This window comes from Gnatocerus cornutus, unplaced genomic scaffold, assembly GCF_029298725.1.
Source record: "Gnatocerus cornutus isolate USDA-ARS CGAHR unplaced genomic scaffold, icGnaCorn1.1 ctg00000250.1, whole genome shotgun sequence".
Taxonomy (NCBI): Eukaryota; Metazoa; Arthropoda; class Insecta; order Coleoptera; family Tenebrionidae; genus Gnatocerus; species Gnatocerus cornutus.
Window position 1 is genome coordinate 27,501 of NW_028275569.1, and position 21,928 is coordinate 49,428.

The 21,928-nt window shown below is 39.4% G+C and overlaps 2 non-coding genes and 1 pseudogene across 2 annotated transcripts; all 3 read right to left on the reverse strand.

Moving 5' to 3' along the window:
- Positions 1-2,143, reverse strand: part of LOC148165682 (large subunit ribosomal RNA) — a 4,631-nt pseudogene extending 2,488 nt beyond the window's left edge.
- A 658-nt stretch (positions 2,144-2,801) lies between these two features.
- On the reverse strand, positions 2,802-2,958 carry LOC148165683 (5.8S ribosomal RNA). The gene has a single exon (XR_015771258.1). It is a non-coding gene; the product is annotated as a 5.8S ribosomal RNA (ribosomal RNA).
- Positions 2,959-4,574: 1,616 nt separating this feature from the next.
- Positions 4,575-6,495, reverse strand: LOC148165684 (small subunit ribosomal RNA). The gene has a single exon (XR_015771261.1). It is a non-coding gene; the product is annotated as a small subunit ribosomal RNA (ribosomal RNA).
- Positions 6,496-21,928: the final 15,433 nt, after the last annotated feature.

The window sequence follows — 21,928 nt, forward strand, 5'->3', positions numbered from 1 at the left end:
GCGTTCCAAACCATATCTCCCTGCTAGAGGATTCCATGGAACTCGAACGCTCATGCAGAAAAGAAAACTCTTCCCGGATCTCCCGACGGCGTCTCCGGGTCCTTTTGGGTTGCCCCGACGAACTCTCTTTCGAGGGCCCGAATTATAAACGGTTCCGCTGCCGGGTTCCGGAATAGGAACCGGATTCCCTTTCGCCCATCGGGTGTGTGCACAATTCCGTACGTTTCCGTCAACAATTGCGAATTGCGACCAACGACAAAAATCTACACCACATCAACATCGGCTTTCGCCTAGGGCTTAGGATCGACTGACTCGTGTGCAACGGCTGTTCACACGAAACCCTTCTCCACGTCAGTCCTCCAGGGCCTCGCTGGAGTATTTGCTACTACCACCAAGATCTGCACCGACGGCGGCTCCAGACGGCCTCACGGCCAGTCCTTCTGCGCTCACCGCCGCGACCCTCCTACTCGTCAGGGCTTCATGGCCGGTTAATTTAATAACCTGACCGCACATGCCTCTGACGGCCGAGTATAAGCACGACGCTTCAGCGCCATCCATTTTCAGGGCTAGTAACTTCGGCAGGTGAGTTGTTACACACTCCTTGGCGGATTCCGACTTCCATGGCCACCGTCCTGATGTCTTAAGTTACCAACGCCTTTCATGGTATCCCATAAGCGTCGATTTAGGCGCTTTAACTCGGCGTTTGGTTCATCCCACAGCGCCAGTTCTGCTTACCAAAAATGGCCCACTTGGCACTCTGATTCGAGTCTCGCGGCTTCAATAGTTCGAGCAAGCCGGAGATCTCACCCATTTAAAGTTTGAGAATAGGTTGAGGCCGTTTCGACCCCAATGCCTCTAATCATTCGCTTTACCGGATGAAACTCGTATGCTATGAGCGCCAGCTATCCTGAGGGAAACTTCGGAGGGAACCAGCTACTAGATGGTTCGATTAGTCTTTCGCCCCTATACCCAGTTCCGACGATCGATTTGCACGTCAGAATCGCTACGGACCTCCATCAGGGTTTCCCCTGACTTCGTCCTGACCAGGCATAGTTCACCATCTTTCGGGTCCCAGCGTGTACGCTCTTGGTGCGCCTCTTCTCGCAATGAGAACGAGACGCCCCGGGAGTGCGGGGCGGCAGCCGTAACGACCGCCCATCCTCCCTTGGTCCGCGCAAGGCGGACCTTCACTTTCATTGCGCCTTTAGGTTTAGTTAAATCCCAATGACTCGCGCACATGCTAGACTCCTTGGTCCGTGTTTCAAGACGGGTCCTGAAAGTACCCAAAGCTATAGCGTCGCAGATCGGCGTTTCAACGAGGTCTGTCCGAGAACACCTCAGCGAACAGCCACCCGGGGACGGGACCGGCACCAGGTCCGATCACCATCACGACGGGCGCGCTTGCCGAAGGTCGGACGCTAACTGTGTAGCGGCCCCGCGCCATCTGTATACCGTCGAGCGAGCCGATCGGGAAACACCACGGGTTCATTCGGCGAACGGCGAACCGTCCGAACGAGCTCCACCGCGGGCCTTAGACCGGCACTCAACGGATCGCGACGTCCTACAGGGGGAGAAGTGCACGCGTTCGACGGCAGATCGACAAAACGAAAGGTGCAAACGACGCGTACGCCATCTGTCACACGATCGTCCAGCGCCGCCATCGAGTCACGCTGAATCTCCCCTTTCGACCTTTCGGGTTTCTCAGGTTTACCCCTGAACGGTTTCACGTACTATTGAACTCTCTCTTCAAAGTTCTTTTCAACTTTCCCTCACGGTACTTGTTCGCTATCGGTCTCGTGGTCATATTTAGCCTTAGATGGAGTTTACCACCCACTTAGGGCTGCACTCTCAAGCAACCCGACTCTGAGGAGAGATCCTCCCGTTATCGGCAGCGGTCGCTACGGGCCTGGCACCCTCTATGGGCTGTGGCCCCGTTCAAGATGGACTTGGACGCGCCGCACGATCTCGGGATGACGGATCCTCCCTAACACCACATTTCCCGGCGTCCGGTTTCGGCCGCGGGATTCGGTGCTGGGCTTCTCCCTGTTCGCTCGCCGCTACTGAGGGAATCCTAGTTAGTTTCTTTTCCTCCGCTTAGTAATATGCTTAAATTCAGCGGGTAGTCTCACCTGCTCTGAGGTCGCATATGAAAAATAAAAATTTTTCATTCGGTCATTTCGACGATCACGACACGTCTCCCATTCCTTGCTATACGTGTTCGTCATTTTTCTTTTTAAAAAATGGCTAAGTTTACAGAAACGCTTACGATCTGACGTCTGTCGCGATTTGCATTACACGTCTCGGACACGACGACCGTCTATAACGTTCTCAACCTTAAAACGCCATTTTTTTTTTTAAATGACGACATGTTGAAGAAATAGGACGTGCTACGCCGAAAGACCAGCCAACAACTACAACAAGTAGTAGTTGGTCGCTTTCGCGTCTTAAGATGTCGCGCAAATTTACTCGCTGCACGAGAAACGCACACAAACACACGATTCTACGACACACCACGCAAGAACATGTGCCGACGTAAACACTTTCGTATTTATGATTCGCAAGGTGGACGTCCGACGGACTTTGTAAAAAAAAAATACAAAGCATACCCGTCCCGTCCTTTTTGACGAAAAAACACGCTCGAGTAAACGTCTCGGCACACGTTCGAGGCGTGCGTCGTTATATCGTGACGTAAGTGACGATCACGTACATTAATGAGTACCTATTCGACGCGTCGCAACACATCCAACACGCTCCGACGTTTTCGTCCGAAAACGAAAACCGAGCAGTCTTTGAAATTGACACGACCCTCAGCCAGGAGTGGTCCGGGAACATTATATCCGAGGACCGCAATGTGCGTTCGAAATGTCGATGTTCATGTGTCCTGCAGTTCACAAGTTGACGCGCAATTAGCTGCGTTCTTCATCGACCCACGAGCCAAGTGATCCACCGTTCAGGGTAATCTTTTTAAAATTTAAACGCTCGTTCCACAAGAACCCCGATCATGCCGATCGTCCAGCTGTCTATACACGTCTTGCAAAAATTTTTGCGTACGTGCGTACATCCGAAACGAAAATGATCTTCGTGGTTCCGAAACGTGCCACGTCTAAAATTTCGGTGTTGTGGTATGGATATTTATGATTCTCGCTCTTAATTGTCTTTCGTCCGTACTTTCTCGTCTGAAAGGGAACGCGATCGTCGGTCTCAGTTTTACGCGTACGAAAAAATTAAAAAAAATATTAACCCAAACACAAATTTGTATCCGCGCACCGAAAAAGAAGCACTTTTCTTTTTCACGCGGTCTCCGCTTTTACACGCAAAGTACGAGCATGTATGTGTGAAGATGGGACATGTTCGATACGATTTTAATTAGGAATTTGCCAATTTCCTTTTTCTCAGCAATAATTTTAATAAATAATGCTGCTTTCTCTCATAAACTACATTTTCGGTAGTTTTCCTTTATTGTGTCTTTCATTTAGTGTGCGTGTGTCAAGCACTTTAAAAAGTGTGACGAAGAGACGGTTTTTGATCGATCGGAATCAACACATCATTACATCATCGTACTCGTTATGAAAAAGCGAATTAGTATCCGCCGTAAGCGAAAAGAGATTTTCGCGGGCGGTCTTTGTGTTCGTGTTTCAATTTTCTTTCTATATTTTTTCGTCGCCAAACCGAAGACAGATCGTGAATTTTGACGAAAAAATCTATAGACGTGCCAGACTGAGCGTCTAACATAAAATCCTCAAGTTTACCGTTCTATATCGTGACTTAATGACGATTGACGGTGTATATAATTTTGAAATGGTGCAGTCGTACGCTCCGTAAAGAGAATTTTACCGTTTCTAACGAAATCACTTTACCACATCTACCAAAAACATTAAAAAAGCAAGGTGTGATGTGTGTGTGATCGCTCGTTTAACGGCGCTTTCAAAAAACTCTTTGAAGCGTCTAACGACGAACATCATTCACGCGAATCGTAAAATCGGGAGCGTTTCTCGCCGGTCCCGTAGCCGGGCGTAAATCATTTAAAACCCACGGAGTCGTAACCTAATTCGACACCTGCGATTTTCTTCTTTCTCGACTACTCTGCTACATCCTCTCCGTGTGTCCGAAAAAAGAGGACTTCTAACGTCTTTCGACTTTCGCGGTGGAGTTCACAACTTTCCGCGATCCGGTCGAAAAACCGAAAGCGTCCCTCCTTTTTTCCATCATTGGAAAAGATCGAGAGATAGTACAAAAAAAATCAAAAAATCTAGGTACCCGAAGAAACAGCCGTATGCCCGAGCGAATTCGGTTTTTCTCGTTCAAAAAAGGTGAAAAACTCGATCGCAAGGACCGGCGCTGCGGGCCAGCGTAACGCTATTGTTTTTCCGAATATGTACGATTCGTAGTTCAAAACGTCGTACACACGGTGTTTCAAAAAGAAACAAGCAACGGCACGACAAAAGATCGTGCCGTCGACTCCATGTCATCGACGACGGTGTTGTAAAAACATAAAGTGTACATCGACACGATCAAATAAAAATGCATAATAATAAATTATACATATGTCAAAATTCGTGTGTACGAGGACACGTTAATGATCCTTCCGCAGGTTCACCTACGGAAACCTTGTTACGACTTTTACTTCCTCTAAATGATCAAGTTTGGTCATCTTCCCAGCGACATCGACGACGTCGAAACGCCATCGCGTACCGGTCCGAAGACCTCACTAAATCATTCAATCGGTAGTAGCGACGGGCGGTGTGTACAAAGGGCAGGGACGTAATCAACGCGAGCTTATGACTCACGCTTACTGGGAATTCCTCGTTCATGGGGAACAATTGCAAGCCCCAATCCCTAGCACGAAGGAGGTTCAGCGGGTTACCCGGACCGCTCGGTCAGGGAGGACACGCTGATTCCTTCAGTGTAGCGCGCGTGCGGCCCAGAACATCTAAGGGCATCACAGACCTGTTATTGCTCAATCTCGTGCGGCTAGAAGCCGCCTGTCCCTCTAAGAAGAATTGTTTGTACGCCGACAGTAAAAACCGCGCACGACCACCGGGCGAACCCAGGATCGACGGGCCTTTGGGATGTCGAAATACGCCTATTTAGCAGGCTAGAGTCTCGTTCGTTATCGGAATTAACCAGACAAATCGCTCCACCAACTAAGAACGGCCATGCACCACCACCCACCGAATCAAGAAAGAGCTCTCAATCTGTCAATCCTTCCGGTGTCCGGGCCTGGTGAGGTTTCCCGTGTTGAGTCAAATTAAGCCGCAGGCTCCACTCCTGGTGGTGCCCTTCCGTCAATTCCTTTAAGTTTCAGCTTTGCAACCATACTTCCCCCGGAACCCAAAAGCTTTGGTTTCCCGGAAGCTGCCCGCCGAGTCATCGGAAGAACGTCGGCGGATCGCTAGCTGGCATCGTTTATGGTTAGAACTAGGGCGGTATCTGATCGCCTTCGAACCTCTAACTTTCGTTCTTGATCAATGAAAGCGTTTTTGGCAAATGCTTTCGCTTCTGTCCGTCTTGCGACGATCCAAGAATTTCACCTCTAACGTCGCAATACGAATGCCCCCATCCGTTCCTATTAATCATTACCTCGGGGTTCCGAAAACCAACAAAATAGAACCGAGGTCCTATTCCATTATTCCATGCACACAGTATTCAGGCGAAGTTTTAGCCTGCTTTAAGCACTCTAATTTGTTCAAAGTAAACGTGCCGGCCCACCTCGACACTCAATGAAGAGCACCGCGGCGGGATTGAGTTGGGCCGCCCTCTCGAGCTAAGCCCACCGGCAGGACGTCCCGCGGCACGCCAGTTGACACCGCGAACGATGAACCGGCGGCGCGGGACACAGATTCGACTACGAGCTTTTTAACCGCAACAACTTTAATATACGCTATTGGAGCTGGAATTACCGCGGCTGCTGGCACCAGACTTGCCCTCCAATTGATCCTCGTTAAAGGGTTTAGAGTGTACTCATTCCGATTACGGGGCCTCGGATGAGTCCCGTATCGTTATTTTTCGTCACTACCTCCCCGTGCCGGGAGTGGGTAATTTGCGCGCCTGCTGCCTTCCTTGGATGTGGTAGCCGTTTCTCAGGCTCCCTCTCCGGAATCGAACCCTGATTCCCCGTTACCCGTTACAACCATGGTAGGCGCAGAACCTACCATCGACAGTTGATAAGGCAGACATTTGAAAGATGCGTCGCCGGTGCGAGACCGTGCGATCAGCGTAAAGTTATTCAGAGTCACCAAGTTGTACGATGACGGAGACCGCCACCGATTGGTTTTGATCTAATAAAAGCGCTCCTTCCGTTTCCGGTTGGAGCTCTGTTTGCATGTATTAGCTCTAGAATTACCACAGTTATCCAAGTAAATGTGGGTACGATCTAAGGAACCATAACTGATTTAATGAGCCTTTCGCGGTTTCACCTTAATTTGGCTTGTACTGAGACATGCATGGCTTAATCTTTGAGACAAGCATATGACTACTGGCAGGATCAACCAGGGAACTGCGTTCTTGTTTTAAAATAAGAGAGTTTTAGTCTTTCTTTCCTTCTAGTCATATAAGCTACAATAATCGTAGAATTTCGGAAAGACACCTGCTGCTCTTATAAAAAACTGAACACTTTCCTATTATTGTTTTGAAGAAAGTGTGCGTGTCTGCGAAACGAAAACCTCGTAAGAAGAGACGTAACGCCACGCGATCTTTCTGGATGGAAAATTTTTCGACATTTTTTTCACATCATCCTTGATTGAATCTCCTGCAACAATTTTATTCTTATTCATCCGTTCTAAGTTGTCGTCGTCGTCGAAATAAATAATTTGTACACACTTCGGGGTACACGTTTGTCAAAATTCATGAAATGCAACGTAACATTTTTACTTTAATAAATTTTTACAGTGCATTCAGATCGACTAAACGAACAACGACGGATGAATTGATTTATGGATTTTTATTTGTTGCGACTCATCGGAGGAGAGAGTGAAGAAAAAATAATCCAATATCATGGTTACGGAATAATTTTCTATGACTTTTTCATCCTTGTTTGAATCTTGCAACAATTAATTTTATTCATCCGTTCTAAGTTGTCGTCGTCGTCGAAATAAATAATTTGTACACATTTCGGTACACGTTTGTCAAAATTCATGAAATGCAAACGTAACATTTTACTTTAATAAATTTTTACAGTGCATTCAGATCGACTAAACGAACAACGACGGATGGATTACTTATTTTTGTTGCGACTCATCGGACGAAAAGTAGAAACATAATCCTCCATTGTAATATAGTTTTTACGGAAAATTTTTCTTTTATTTTATATCCTTGATTGAATGCTGCATTTTATCCGTCTTTTTTTCGTCAAAAACAGAGATCAATGCGATTCATCGGACGAAGAAATAATTTCCCAGTTCAAAATTTAGAGATTTTTGGGCACATCGACTTGAAATTTTATCGTAAAGAAAAAATATCGTCGTCGACAAGCAAAAGTTCAAACATTCTCCATACTCTTCGCTAGATTGAAAGCGACGGTTTATTGTGAGATTTCTCTTTAGAAATATTCACACGTTACGAGTTTATGAAATTTTATTTATTTCAAAATTCTCGCTCGGACTTTAGTGAGTTGACGCATTTGTTAATTTTTGGTCGTTCTGACACGAACACATAAAATCTTTGATTGCATTTGGACCGCTAACATAGAAACGCTCGCCGCATCCGCAATCTCGCTGTGCATGGTCAATGGCAAGATTTGTCATCCCTCAAACGATGGTGGGTCCACAGGGTACACATTCCGGCCATCGTCCCAACTACGGGTAAGTCGCGGTGTACGAGAGGTAACAAGATAATCGGACGCACATAAAATCACATTTCGATCGTACGCTTTTGTCCGCTGCTACATACCACCACTACTATCCCTATATATGCCAGCGCGGCAGCGTTCAGCTCTGAATCACTCGATGCGCGAAACGGTCGAAATCCCATAGCGCGCCGGCCGCTCGCTATGGGCGAGGGGTCGGGTAAATCGGTCTGATCGCTCGGTGCAAAAGTCCGTTTGGGTACTTAGAGACGGAATTTTAAAATTCTGATTTCGCAGATCAATTTCAAGGGTCATTAGGACTCGAATGCCGTTAACGGTGTTTTGAAAAAAATATTTTTTACGTTTTTACGGCATTTCGACCGAACACCTCAGTTCCGACTTCGGACTTAGAATAATTTTCATCAAAATTTCGAACGCCTCAGTTTCCAGAGGGTTTTAGATCCCGTTTAGTTAGGGGTTTGAAATTATCACAGCCACCCTTGTTTGGTGTTAGTTCGACCGTAACTTTTGTTCGTTTGCATTTAATTTCGATTTTTCTGGGACTTTTGGTCAATGTAAATTTATCAACCGCTACACTTCCGACTTCGGACTTAGACGAATGAGCGCCGAACGCTACAGTTTCGACTTCGGACTTAGAAAAATTTCGCTCGACCGCCACAGTTTCGAATTGGACTTAGAAAAATTTCGGTCGAACGCCTCAGTTTCGAATCGGACTTAGAAAAATTTTGGTCGACCGCTACAGTTTCGACTTCGGACTTAGAAAAATTTCGTTCGAACGCTACAGTTTCGACTTCGGACTTGGAAAAATTTCGCTCGACCGCCACAGTTCCAACATGAGACTTAGAAAAATTTTTATCAAAAATTCGAACACCTCAGTTTCGACTACGGACTTAGAAAAATTTCGCTCGACCGCCACAGTTCCTATTTCGGACTTAGAAAAATTTTCATCAAAATTTCGAACGCCTCAGTTTCCAGAGGGTTTTAGATCCCGTTTAATTAGAAGCTTGAAATTATAAAATCTACCTTCTATCGATGTTAGTTCGACCCAAACATTTGTTCGTTTGCATTTAATTTCGATTTTTCTCGTACTTTTGGTCAATGTAAATTTGTCAACCGCTACACTTCCGACTTCGGACTTAGACGAATGAGCGCCGAACGCTACAGTTTCGACTTCGGACTTAGAAAAATTTCGTTCGAACGCTACAGTTTCGACTTCGGACTTGGAAAAATTTCGCTCGACCGCCACAGTTCCAACATGAGACTTAGAAAAATTTTTATCAAAAATTCGAACACCTCAGTTTCGACTACGGACTTAGAAAAATTTCGCTCGACCGCCACAGTTCCTATTTCGGACTTAGAAAAATTTTCATCAAAATTTCGAACGCCTCAGTTTCCAGAGGGTTTTAGATCCCGTTTAATTAGGAGCTTGAAATTATAAAATCTACCTTCTATCGATGCTAGTTCGACCCAAACATTTGTTCGTTTGGATTTAATTTCGATTTTTCTCGGACTTTTGGTCAATGTAAATTTGTCAACCGCTACACTTCCGAGTTCGGACTTAGACGAATGAGCGCCGAACGCTACAGTTTCGACTTCGGACTTAGAAAAATTTTGTTCGAACGCTACAGTTTCGAATTGGACTTGGAAAAATTTCGGTCGAACGCCTCAGTTTCGAATCGGACTTAGAAAAATTTTGGTCGACCGCTACAGTTTCGACTTCGGACTTGGAAAAATTTCGATCGAACGCCACAGTTCCGACTTTTTTTCGAAACTGTAGCGTTCAGTCAAATTGCCGTAAAAACGTAAAAAACTTTTTTTACAAAACATGGTCGACAGCATTCGAGTCCTAATAATCCTTGAAATTGATCTGCGAAATCAGAATTTTAAAATTCCGTCTCTAAGTACCCAAACGGACTTTTGCACCGAGCGATCAGACCGTTTTACTCTACCCCTCGCCCATAGCGAGCGGCCGGCGCACTATGGGATTTCGATCGTTTCACGCATCGAGCGATTCAGAGCTGATCGCTGCCGCGGTGGCATATATAGGGAGTAGTGATGGTAAGTGGCAGCGATGACGGACAAGTACGCACGATGAATGGATTGACATGAAATCAAATGTGCGCGTCCGTACGATCTGTTACCTCTCGTACATCGCGACCCCCGTTTAATGATATTATGCTAAATTAAAAATAAAAATACATCGATGAAATAAAAAGTGGTAAGTCTCTAGAAAGACAATATACCGCTGTGAATAAAAATTTCTCGATGAATAGCGAAATGTGAATTAGTCCGCCTGTAACGTGCATTTTGCGAACGAATTAGCTAATTCACCGCTAGTTAAAAAACGTGACCACCCAGTGCTCTTATCCAAAGTCGTCTGCAAATGAGATGAAATTAATAATCTTGACTCTAATGCAGACGACAAATTGAATTGAATAATTTACTTGAATAATGTGACGGATCTATAAAATAAAACACAAAGCCCGAAACACCAAGCAGTAAAAATCTCGATTATTGTTCCGCCCGTTGAAAAACAAAAGATCCGTCACATGGTAAGCAGAACTGGTGAAAATTGTGAAAGACTTGTTTCTCCTCCGATAACAAGCTTGAATTAAATATGATCGAGTGAATGATATTGGAAACCAAAGAACGAAACTGAGGAGAAGCAAATGTTCAGTAATATATTATGAATAATTATAATATTAATATAAATAATAATATTATATTAAAAATGGGAATTGTATGTGGTTGATGGAAAAAGTTTTTTTTTCTGTTGACCGCTACAGTTCCCAATTTGGACTTAAAAAAAAAAAAAAAAAAAAAAAAAAAAAAATTGTGTATACGGAAGGTAAAAAGCAAAAAATAAAATATTTTATTATTTTTTTTACTTTTTTTACGGGTCCCTACCGCTACAGTTCCCACTGAATGTGTCCTTTTCGCGCTAAGTCCATGCAGTCGCTACAGTTCCGAAACTGGACTTGTAAAAATTTCGACATTTTTGAACGCATCAGTTCCGAACGAGGTTTCAAAACTGTAGCGTTCGGTGTAAACGCATCAGTTCCGAATGAGTTTTCGCAACTGTGGCGTTTCATTTTTGTGCTTTCATGGTTGCATAAACAATCGCCAGTGTGAACGCTTCAGTTCCGAATGAGTTTTCGAAACTGTAGCGTTTCATATTTGTGCTTTCATGGTTGCATAAGCAATCGCCAGTGTGAACGCTTCAGTTCCGAATAGATTTTCGAAACTGTAGCGTTCAATGTGAACGCTTCAGTTCCGACTTTGGACTTAGAATAATTTTCATCAAAATTCGAACGCCACAGTTTCGAAAGGGTTTTAGATCCCGTTCAGTTAGGGACTTAAAATTATGACATCCACTTTCGATTAATGTTAGTTCGGTCCGAACTTTTGTTCATTTTCATTTAATTTCAATTTTTCTCGGACTTTTGGTCTTTGTTAATTTTGTCCTTTCGAAACTGTAACGTTCAATGTGAACGCTTCAGTTCCGAATAAATTCTCGAAACTGTAACGTTCAAAGTGAACGCCTCAGTTCCGAATAGATTCTCGAAACTGTAGCGTTCAATGTGAACGCTTCAGTTCCGAATAGATTCTCGAAACTGTAGCGTTCAATGTGAACGCTTCAGTTCCGAATAGATTCTCGAAACTGTAGCGTTCAATGTGAACGCTTCAGTTCCGACTTTGGACTTGGAATAATTTTCATCAAAATTCGAACGCCACAGTTTCGAAAGGGTTTTAGATCCCGTTTAGTTAGGGACTTAAAATTATGACATCCACTTTCGATTAATGTTAGTTCGGTCCGAACTTTTGTTCGTTTTCATTTAATTTCGATTTTTCTCGGACATTTAGACTATGCGAATTTTAGATTTTTCAAGCTGTAGCGTTTGGCGAGAACGCCGCAGTTACGGACAGGTTTTGTGTCAGACTTTCAATAATCTGAAAAAACTCCGAAAAAAGAAAATAATTAGTGTTTTTCATGGTTGCATAACAATTTAAAATTCATGCACAAAAATAATCCATCTATATTTCCGTTATTCAAGAATGCAAAGGAAAGACGAAAGTTCGGCAACAATTAGTTTAAGCGGTTGCATAACCATTCAAACGTTATGCTTAAACACAATCCATTTACGATATATAATAAAAATAAAGCTTTATTATCAACTTTGAAGTCCATTCTATTGCTGATCTTTAGACCTATAGATTAGGTCAAGATGTCAAATGTCAAAAAAACAACTACAGGTTCCTGTATTTGTAGCAATGCTGGCGCCATCTGTAGAACAGTTACCTAAACTTGAAAGTCAAAAAAATTACAGCTTTCTGTAACTATTAATGTTGGTATCGCCACCTGTTAGTCGAAAACATAATTTAGTGGCGCCATCTATATGACAGGTCTGGAACTTCACAAATGTCAAAAATTACTGGTTTTTACTTTATTTACATATTTTTTTTGAAATTTGGCGCCCATTTTGACCCAAAAGTGGCGCCATCTATGTGTCAGGTCTGGAACTTCATAAATGTCAAAAATTACAAGATTCTGGGTTCATTTACGTATTTTTCTTGAATTTTAAGCATAATTTGACCTGACCTGACCCTAAAATGGCGTCATCTATGTGTCAGGTCTGGAACTTCAGAAATGTCAAAAATTACTGTTTTTTCCTTTATTTTACATATTGTTTTTGAATTTCGGCGCCTATTTTGACTCAAAAATGGCGCCATCTAAATGACAGGTCTGGAACTTCAGAAATGTCAAAAATTACAAGATTCTGGGAAGATTCTGGGTTAATTTACGTATTTTTCTTGAATTTTAAGCATAATTTGACCTGACCTGACCCTAAAATGGCGTCATCTATGTGTCAGGTCTGGAACTTCAGAAATGTCAAAAATTACTGTTTTTTCCTTTATTTTACATATTGTTTTTGAATTTCGGCGCCTATTTTGACTCAAAAATGGCGCCATCTAAATGACAGGTCTGGAACTTCAGAAATGTCAAAAATTACAAGATTCTGGGAAGATTCTGGGTTAATTTACGTATTTTTCTTGAATTTTAAGCATAATTTGACCTGACCTGACCCTAAAATGGCGCCATCTATGTGTCAGGTCTGGAACTTCAGAAATGTCAAAAATTACTGTTTTTTTCCTTTATTTTACATATTGTTTTTGAATTTTGGCGCCTATTTTGACTCAAAAATGGCGCCATCTATATGACAGGTCTGGAACTTCAGAAATGTCAAAAATTACAAGATTCTGGGTTAATTTACGTATTTTTCTTGAATTTTAAGCATAATTTGACCTAACTGACCCTAAAATGGCGCCATCTATGTGTCAGGTCTGGAACTTCATAAATGTCAAAAATTACTGTTTTTCCTTTATTTTACATATTGTTTTTGAATTTTGGCGCCTATTTTGACTCAAAAATGGCGCCATCTATGTGACAGGTCTGGAACTTCACAAATGTCAAAAATTACTGTTTTTTCCTATATTTTACATATTGTTTTTGAATTTTGGCGCCTATTTTAACTCAAAAATGGCGCCATCTATGTGACAGGTCTGGAACTTCAGAAATGTCAAAAATTACAAGATTCTGGGAAGATTCTGGGTTAATTTACGTATTTTTCTTGAATTTTAAGCATAATTTGACCTGACCTGACCCTAAAATGGCGCCATCTATGTGTCAGGTCTGGAACTTCAGAAATGTCAAAAATTACTGTTTTTTCCTTTATTTTACATATTGTTTTTGAATTTTGGCGCCTATTTTGACTCAAAAATGGCGCCATCTATATGACAGGTCTGGAACTTCACAAATGTCAAATAGATTCTGGGTTAATTTACGTAATTTTTCTTGAATTTTAAGCATAATTTGACCCTAACTGACCCTAAAATGGCGCCATCTATGTGTCAGGTCTGGAACTTCATAAATGTCAAAAATTACTGTTTTTCCTATATTTTACATATTGTTTTTGAATTTTGGCGCCTATTTTGACTCAAAAATGGCGCCATCTATGTGACAGGTCTGGAACTTCACAAATGTCAAAAATTACTGTTTTTTCCTATATTTTACATATTGTTTTTGAATTTTGGCGCCTATTTTAACTCAAAAATGGCCGCCATCTATATGACAGGTCTGGACTTCAGAAATGTCAAAAATTACAAGATTCTGGGTTAATTTACGTATTTTTCTTGAATTTTAAGCATAATTTGACCTAACTGACCCTAAAATGGCGCCATCTATGTGTCAGGTCTGGAACTTCATAAATGTCAAAAATTACAAGATTCTGGGTTCATTTACGTATTTTTCTTGAATTTTAAGCATAATTTGACCTGACCTGACCCTAAAATGGCGCCATCTATGTGTCAGGTCTGGAACTTCATAAATGTCAAAAATTACTGTTTTTCCTTTATTTTACATATTGTTTTTTAATTTTGGCGCCTATTTTGACTCAAAAATGGCGCCATCTATATGACAGGTCTGGAACTTCAGAAATGTCAAAAATTACAAGATTCTGGGTTTAATTTACGTATTTTTCTTGAATTTTAAGCATAATTTGACCTGACCTGACCCTAAAATGGCGTCATCTATGTGTCAGGTCTGGAACTTCAGAAATGTCAAAAAATTACAAAGATTCTGTGTTAATTTACGTATTTTTCTTGAATTTTAAGCATAATTTGACCTGACCTGACCCTAAAATGGCGTCATCAATGTGTCAGGGTCTGGAACTTCAGAAATGTCAAAAATTACAAGATTCTGTGTTAATTTACGTATTTTTCTTGAATTTTAAGCATAATTTGACCTAACTGACCCTAAAATGGCGCCATCTATGTGTCAGGTCTGGAACTTCATAAATGTCAAAAATTACTGTTTTTCCTTTATTTTACATATTGTTTTTTGAATTTTGGCGCCTATTTTGACTCAAAAATGGCGCCATCTATGTGACAGGTCTGGAACTTCACAAATGTCAAAATTACTGTTTTTTCCTATATTTTACATATTGTTTTTGAATTTTGGCGCCTATTTTAACTCAAAAATGGCGCCATCTATGTGACAGGTCTGGAACTTCAGAAATGTCAAAAATTACAAGATTCTGGGAAGATTCTGGGTTAATTTACGTATTTTTCTTGAATTTTAAGCATAATTTGACCTGACCTGACCCTAAAATGGCGCCATCTATGTGTCAGGTCTGGAACTTCAGAATGTCAAAAATTACTGTTTTTTCCTTTATTTTACATATTGTTTTTGAATTTTGGCGCCTATTTGACTCAAAAATGGCCGCCATCTATATGACAGGTCTGGAACTTCAGAAATGTCAAAAATTACAAGATTCTGGGTTAATTTACGTATTTTTTTTGAATGTTAAGCATAATTTGACCTGACCTGACCCTAAAATGGCGCCATCTATGTGTCAGGTCTGGAACTTCAGAAATGTCAAAAATTACTGTTTTTTCCTTTATTTTACATATTGTTTTTGAATTTTGGCGCCTATTTTGACTCAAAAATGGCGCCATCTATGTGACAGGTCTGGAACTTCACAAATGTCAAAAATTACAAGATTCTGGGAAGATTCTGGGTTAATTTACGTATTTTTCTTGAATTTTAAGCATAATTTGACCTGACCTGACCCTAAAATGGCGCCATCTATGTGTCAGGTCTGGAACTTCAGAAATGTCAAAAATTACTGTTTTTTTCCTTTATTTTACATATTGTTTTTGAATTTTGGCGCCTATTTTGACTCAAAAATGGCGCGCATCTATATGACAGGTCTGGAACTTCAGAAATGTCAAAAATTACAAGATTCTGGGTTAATTTACGTATTTTTTTTGAATGTTAAGCATAATTTGACCTGACCTGACCCTAAAATGGCGCCATCTATGTGTCAGGTCTGGAACTTCAGAAATGTCAAAAATTACTGTTTTTTCCTTTATTTTACATATTGTTTTTGAATTTTGGCGCCTATTTTGACTCAAAAATGGCGCCATCTATGTGACAGGTCTGGAACTTCACAAATGTCAAAAATTACTGTTTTTTCCTATATTTTACATATTGTTTTTGAATTTTGGCGCCTATTTTAACTCAAAAATGGCGCCATCTATATGACAGGTCTGGAACTTCAGAAATGTCAAAAATTACAAGATTCTGGGTTAATTTACGTATTTTTCTTGAATTTTAAGCATAATTTGACCTGACCTGACCCTAAAATGGCGTCATCTATGTGTCAGGTCTGGAACTTCAGAAATGTCAAAAATTACTGTTTTTTCTTTATTTTACATATTGTTTTTGAATTTCGGCGCCTATTTTGACTCAAAAATGGCGCCATCTAAATGACAGGTCTGGAACTTCAGAAATGTCAAAAAATTACAAGATTCTGTGTTAATTTACGTATTTTTCTTGAATTTTAAGCATAATTTGACCTGACCTGACCCTAAAATGGCGTCATCTATGTGTCAGGTCTGGAACTTCAGAAATGTCAAAAATTACAAGATTCTGTGTTAATTTACGTATTTTTTCTTGAATTTTAAGCATAATTTGACCTGACCTGACCCTAAAATGGCGTCATCTATGTGTCAGGTCTGGAACTTCAGAAATGTCAAAAATTACAAGATTCTGTGTTAATTTACGTATTTTTCTTGAATTTTAAGCATAATTTGACCTAACTGACCCTAAAATGGCGCCATCTATGTGTCAGGTCTGGAACTTCATAAATGTCAAAAATTACTGTTTTTCCTTTATTTTACATATTGTTTTTGAATTTTGGCGCCTATTTTGACTCAAAAATGGCCGCCATCTATGTGACAGGTCTGGAACTTCACAAATGTCAAAAATTACTGTTTTTTCCTATATTTTTACATATTGTTTTTGAATTTTGGCGCCTATTTTAACTCAAAAATGGCGCCATCTATGTGACAGGTCTGGAACTTCAGAAATGTCAAAAATTACAAGATTCTGGGAAGATTCTGGGTTAATTTACGTATTTTTCTTGAATTTTAAGCATAATTTGACCTGACCTGACCCTAAAATGGCGCCATCTATGTGTCAGGTCTGGAACTTCAGAATGTCAAAAATTACTGTTTTTTCCTTTATTTTACATATTGTTTTTGAATTTTGGCGCCTATTTTGACTCAAAAATGGCGCCATCTATATGACAGGTCTGGAACTTCAGAAATGTCAAAAATTACAAGATTCTGGGTTAATTTACGTATTTTTTTTGAATGTTAAGCATAATTTGACCTGACCTGACCCTAAAATGGCGCCATCTATGTGTCAGGTCTGGAACTTCATAAATGTCAAAAATTACTGTTTTTTCCTTTATTTTACATATTGTTTTTGAATTTTGGCGCCTATTTTGACTCAAAAAATGGCGCCATCTATATGACAGGTCTGGAACTTCAGAAATGTCAAAAATTACAAGATTCTGGGTTAATTTACGTATTTTTCTTGAATTTTAAGCATAATTTGAACCTAACTGACCCTAAAATGGCGCCATCTATGTGTCAGGTCTGGAACTCATAAATGTCAAAAATTACTGTTTTTCCTTTATTTTACATATTGTTTTTGAATTTTGGCGCTATTTTGACTCAAAAATGGGCGCCATCTATGTGACAGGTCTGGAACTTCACAAATGTCAAAAATTACTGTTTTTTCCTATATTTTACATATTGTTTTTGAATTTTGGCGCCTATTTTAACTCAAAAATGGCCGCCATCTATGTGACAGGTCTGGAACTTCAGAAATGTCAAAAATTACAAGATTCTGGGAAGATTCTGGGTTAATTTACGTATTTTTCTTGAATTTTAAGCATAATTTGACCTGACCTGACCCTAAAATGGCCGCCATCTATGTGTCAGGTCTGGAACTTCAGAATGTCAAAAATTACTGTTTTTTCCTTTATTTTACATATTGTTTTTGAATTTTGGCGCCTATTTTGACTCAAAAATGGCGCCATCTATATGACAGGTCTGGAACTTCACAAATGTCAAAAATTACAAGATTCTGGGTTAATTTACGTATTTTTCTTGAATTTTAAGCATAATTTGACCTAACTGACCCTAAAATGGCGCCATCTATGTGTCAGGTCTGGAACTTCATAAATGTCAAAAATTACTGTTTTTCCTATATTTTACATATTGTTTTTGAATTTTGGCGCCTATTTTGACTCAAAAAATGGCGCCATCTATGTGACAGGTCTGGAACTTCACAAATGTCAAAAATTACTGTTTTTTCCTATATTTTACATATTGTTTTTGAATTTTGGCGCCTATTTTAACTCAAAAATGGCGCCATCTATATGACAGGTCTGGAACTTCAGAAATGTCAAAAATTACAAGATTCTGGGTTAATTTACGTATTTTTCTTGAATTTTAAGCATAATTTGACCTAACTGACCCTAAAATGGCGCCATCTATGTGTCAGGTCTGGAACTTCATAAATGTCAAAAATTACAAGATTCTGGGTTCATTTACGTATTTTTCTTGAATTTTAAGCATAATTTGACCTGACCTGACCCTAAAATGGCGCCATCTATGTGTCAGGTCTGGAACTTCATAAATGTCAAAAATTACTGTTTTTCCTTTATTTTACATATTGTTTTTTTAATTTTGGCGCCTATTTTGACTCAAAAATGGCGCCATCTATATGACAGGTCTGGAACTTCAGAAATGTCAAAAATTACAAGATTCTGGGTTAATTTACGTATTTTTCTTGAATTTTAAGCATAATTTGACCTGACCTGACCCTAAAATGGCGTCATCTATGTGTCAGGTCTGGAACTTCAGAAATGTCAAAAATTACAAGATTCTGTGTTAATTTACGTATTTTTCTTGAATTTTAAGCATAATTTGACCTGACCTGACCCTAAAATGGGCGTCATCTATGTGTCAGGTCTGGAACTTCAGAAATGTCAAAAATTACAAGATTCTGTGTTAATTTACGTATTTTTCTTGAATTTTAAGCATAATTTGACCTAACTGACCCTAAAATGGCGCCATCTATGTGTCAGGTCTGGAACTTCATAAATGTCAAAAATTACTGTTTTTCCTTTATTTTACATATTGTTTTTGAATTTTGGCGCCTATTTTGACTCAAAAATGGCGCCATCTATGTGACAGGTCTGGAACTTCACAAATGTCAAAAATTACTGTTTTTTCCTATATTTTACATATTGTTTTTGAATTTTGGCGCCTATTTTAACTCAAAAATGGCGCCATCTATGTGACAGGTCTGGAACTTCAGAAATGTCAAAAATTACAAGATTCTGGGAAGATTCTGGGTTAATTTACGTATTTTTCTTGAATTTTAAGCATAATTTGACCTGACCTGACCCTAAAATGGCGCCATCTATGTGTCAGGTCTGGAACTTCAGAAATGTCAAAAATTACTGTTTTTTCCTTTATTTTACATATTGTTTTTGAATTTTGGCGCCTATTTTGACTCAAAAATGGCGCCATCTATATGACAGGTCTGGAACTTCAGAAATGTCAAAAATTACAAGATTCTGGGTTAATTTACGTATTTTTTTGAATGTTAAGCATAATTTGACCTGACCTGACCCTAAAATGGCGCCATCTATGTGTCAGGTCTGGAACTTCAGAAATGTCAAAAAATTACTGTTTTTTCCTTTATTTTTACATATTGTTTTTGAATTTTGGCGCCTATTTTGACTCAAAAATGGCGGCCATCTATGTGACAGGTCTGGAACTTCACAAATGTCAAAAATTACAAGATTCTGGGAAGATTCTGGTTAATTTACGTATTTTTCTTGAATTTTAAGCATAATTTGACCTGACCTGACCCTAAAATGGCGCCATCTATGTGTCAGGTCTGGAACTTCAGAAATGTCAAAAATTACTGTTTTTTCCTTTATTTTACATATTGTTTTTGAATTTTGGCGCCTATTTTGACTCAAAAATGGCGCCATCTATATGACAGGTCTGGAACTTCAGAAATGTCAAAAATTACAAGATTCTGGGTTAATTTACGTATTTTTTTTGAATGTTAAGCATAATTTGACCTGACCTGACCCTAAAAATGGCGCCATCTATGTGTCAGGTCTGGAACTTCAGAAATGTCAAAAATTACTGTTTTTTTCCTTTTATTTTACATATTGTTTTTGAATTTTGGCGCCTATTTTGACTCAAAAATGGCGCCATCTATGTGACAGGTCTGGAACTTCACAAATGTCAAAAATTACTGTTTTTTCCTATATTTTTACATATTGTTTTTGAATTTTGGCGCCTATTTTAACTCAAAAATGGCGCCATCTATATGACAGGTCTGGAACTTCAGAAATGTCAAAAATTACAAGGATTCTGGGTTAATTTACGTATTTTTCTTGAATTTTAAGCATAATTTGACCTGACCTGACCCTAAAATGGCGTCATCTATGTGTCAGGTCTGGAACTTCAGAAATGTCAAAAATTACTGTTTTTTCCTTTATTTTACATATTGTTTTTGAATTTCGGCGCCTATTTTGACTCAAAAATGGCGCCATCTAAATGACAGGTCTGGAACTTCAGAAATGTCAAAAATTACAAGATTCTGGGAAGATTCTGGGTTAATTTACGTATTTTTCTTGAATTTTAAGCATAATTTGACCTGACCTGACCCTAAAATGGCGCCATCTATGTGTCAGGTCTGGAACTTCAGAAATGTCAAAAATTACTGTTTTTTCCTTTATTTTACATATTGTTTTTGAATTTTGGCGCCTATTTTGACTCAAAAATGGGCGCCATCTATATGACAGGTCTGGAACTTCAGAAATGTCAAAAATTACAAGATTCTGGGTTAATTTACGTATTTTTTTTTGAATGTTAAGCATAATTTGACCTGACCTGACCCTAAAAATGGCGCCATCTATGTGTCAGGTTCTGGAACTTCATAAATGTCAAAAATTACTGTTTTTTCCTTTATTTTACATATTGTTTTTGAATTTTGGCGCCTATTTTGACTCAAAAATGGCGCCATCTATATGACAGGTCTGGAACTTCAGAAATGTCAAAAATTACAAGATTCTGGGTTAATTTACGTATTTTTCTTGAATTTTAAGCATAATTTGACCTAACTGACCCTAAAATGGCGCCATCTATGTGTCAGGTCTGGAACTTCATAAATGTCAAAAATTACTGTTTTTCCTTTATTTTACATATTGTTTTTGAATTTTGGCGCCTATTTTGACTCAAAAATGGCGCCATCTATGTGACAGGTCTGGAACTTCACAAATGTCAAAAATTACTGTTTTTTCCTATATTTTACATATTGTTTTTGAATTTTGGCGCCTATTTTAACTCAAAAATGGCGCCATCTATGTGACAGGTCTGGAACTTCAGAAATGTCAAAAATTACAAGATTCTGGGAAGATTCTGGGTTAATTTACGTATTTTTCTTGAATTTTAAGCATAATTTGACCTGACCTGACCCTAAAATGGCGCCATCTATGTGTCAGGTCTGGAACTCAGAAATGTCAAAAATTACTGTTTTTTTCCTTTATTTACATATTGTTTTTGAATTTTGGCGCCTATTTTGACTCAAAAATGGCGCCATCTATATGACAGGTCTGAACTTCACAAATGTCAAAAATTACAAGATTCTGGGTTAATTTACGTATTTTTCTTGAATTTTAAGCATAATTTGACCTAACTGACCCTAAAATGGCGCCATCTATGTGTCAGGTCTGGAACTTCAGTAAATGTCAAAAATTACTGTTTTTCCTATATTTTACATATTGTTTTTGATTTTGGCGCCTATTTTGACTCAAAAATGGCGCCATCTATGTGACAGGTCTGGAACTTCACAAATGTCAAAAATTACTGTTTTTTCCTATATTTTACATATTGTTTTTGAATTTTGGCGCCTATTTTAACTCAAAAATGGCGCCATCTATATGACAGGTCTGGAACTTCAGAAATGTCAAAAATTACAAGATTCTGGGTTAATTTACGTATTTTTCTTGAATTTTTAAGCATAATTTGACCTAACTGACCCTAAAATGGCGCCATCTATGTGTCAGGTCTGGAACTTCATAAATGTCAAAAATTACAAGATTCTGGGTTCATTTACGTATTTTTCTTGAATTTTAAGCATAATTTGACCTGACCTGACCCTAAAATGGCGCCATCTATGTG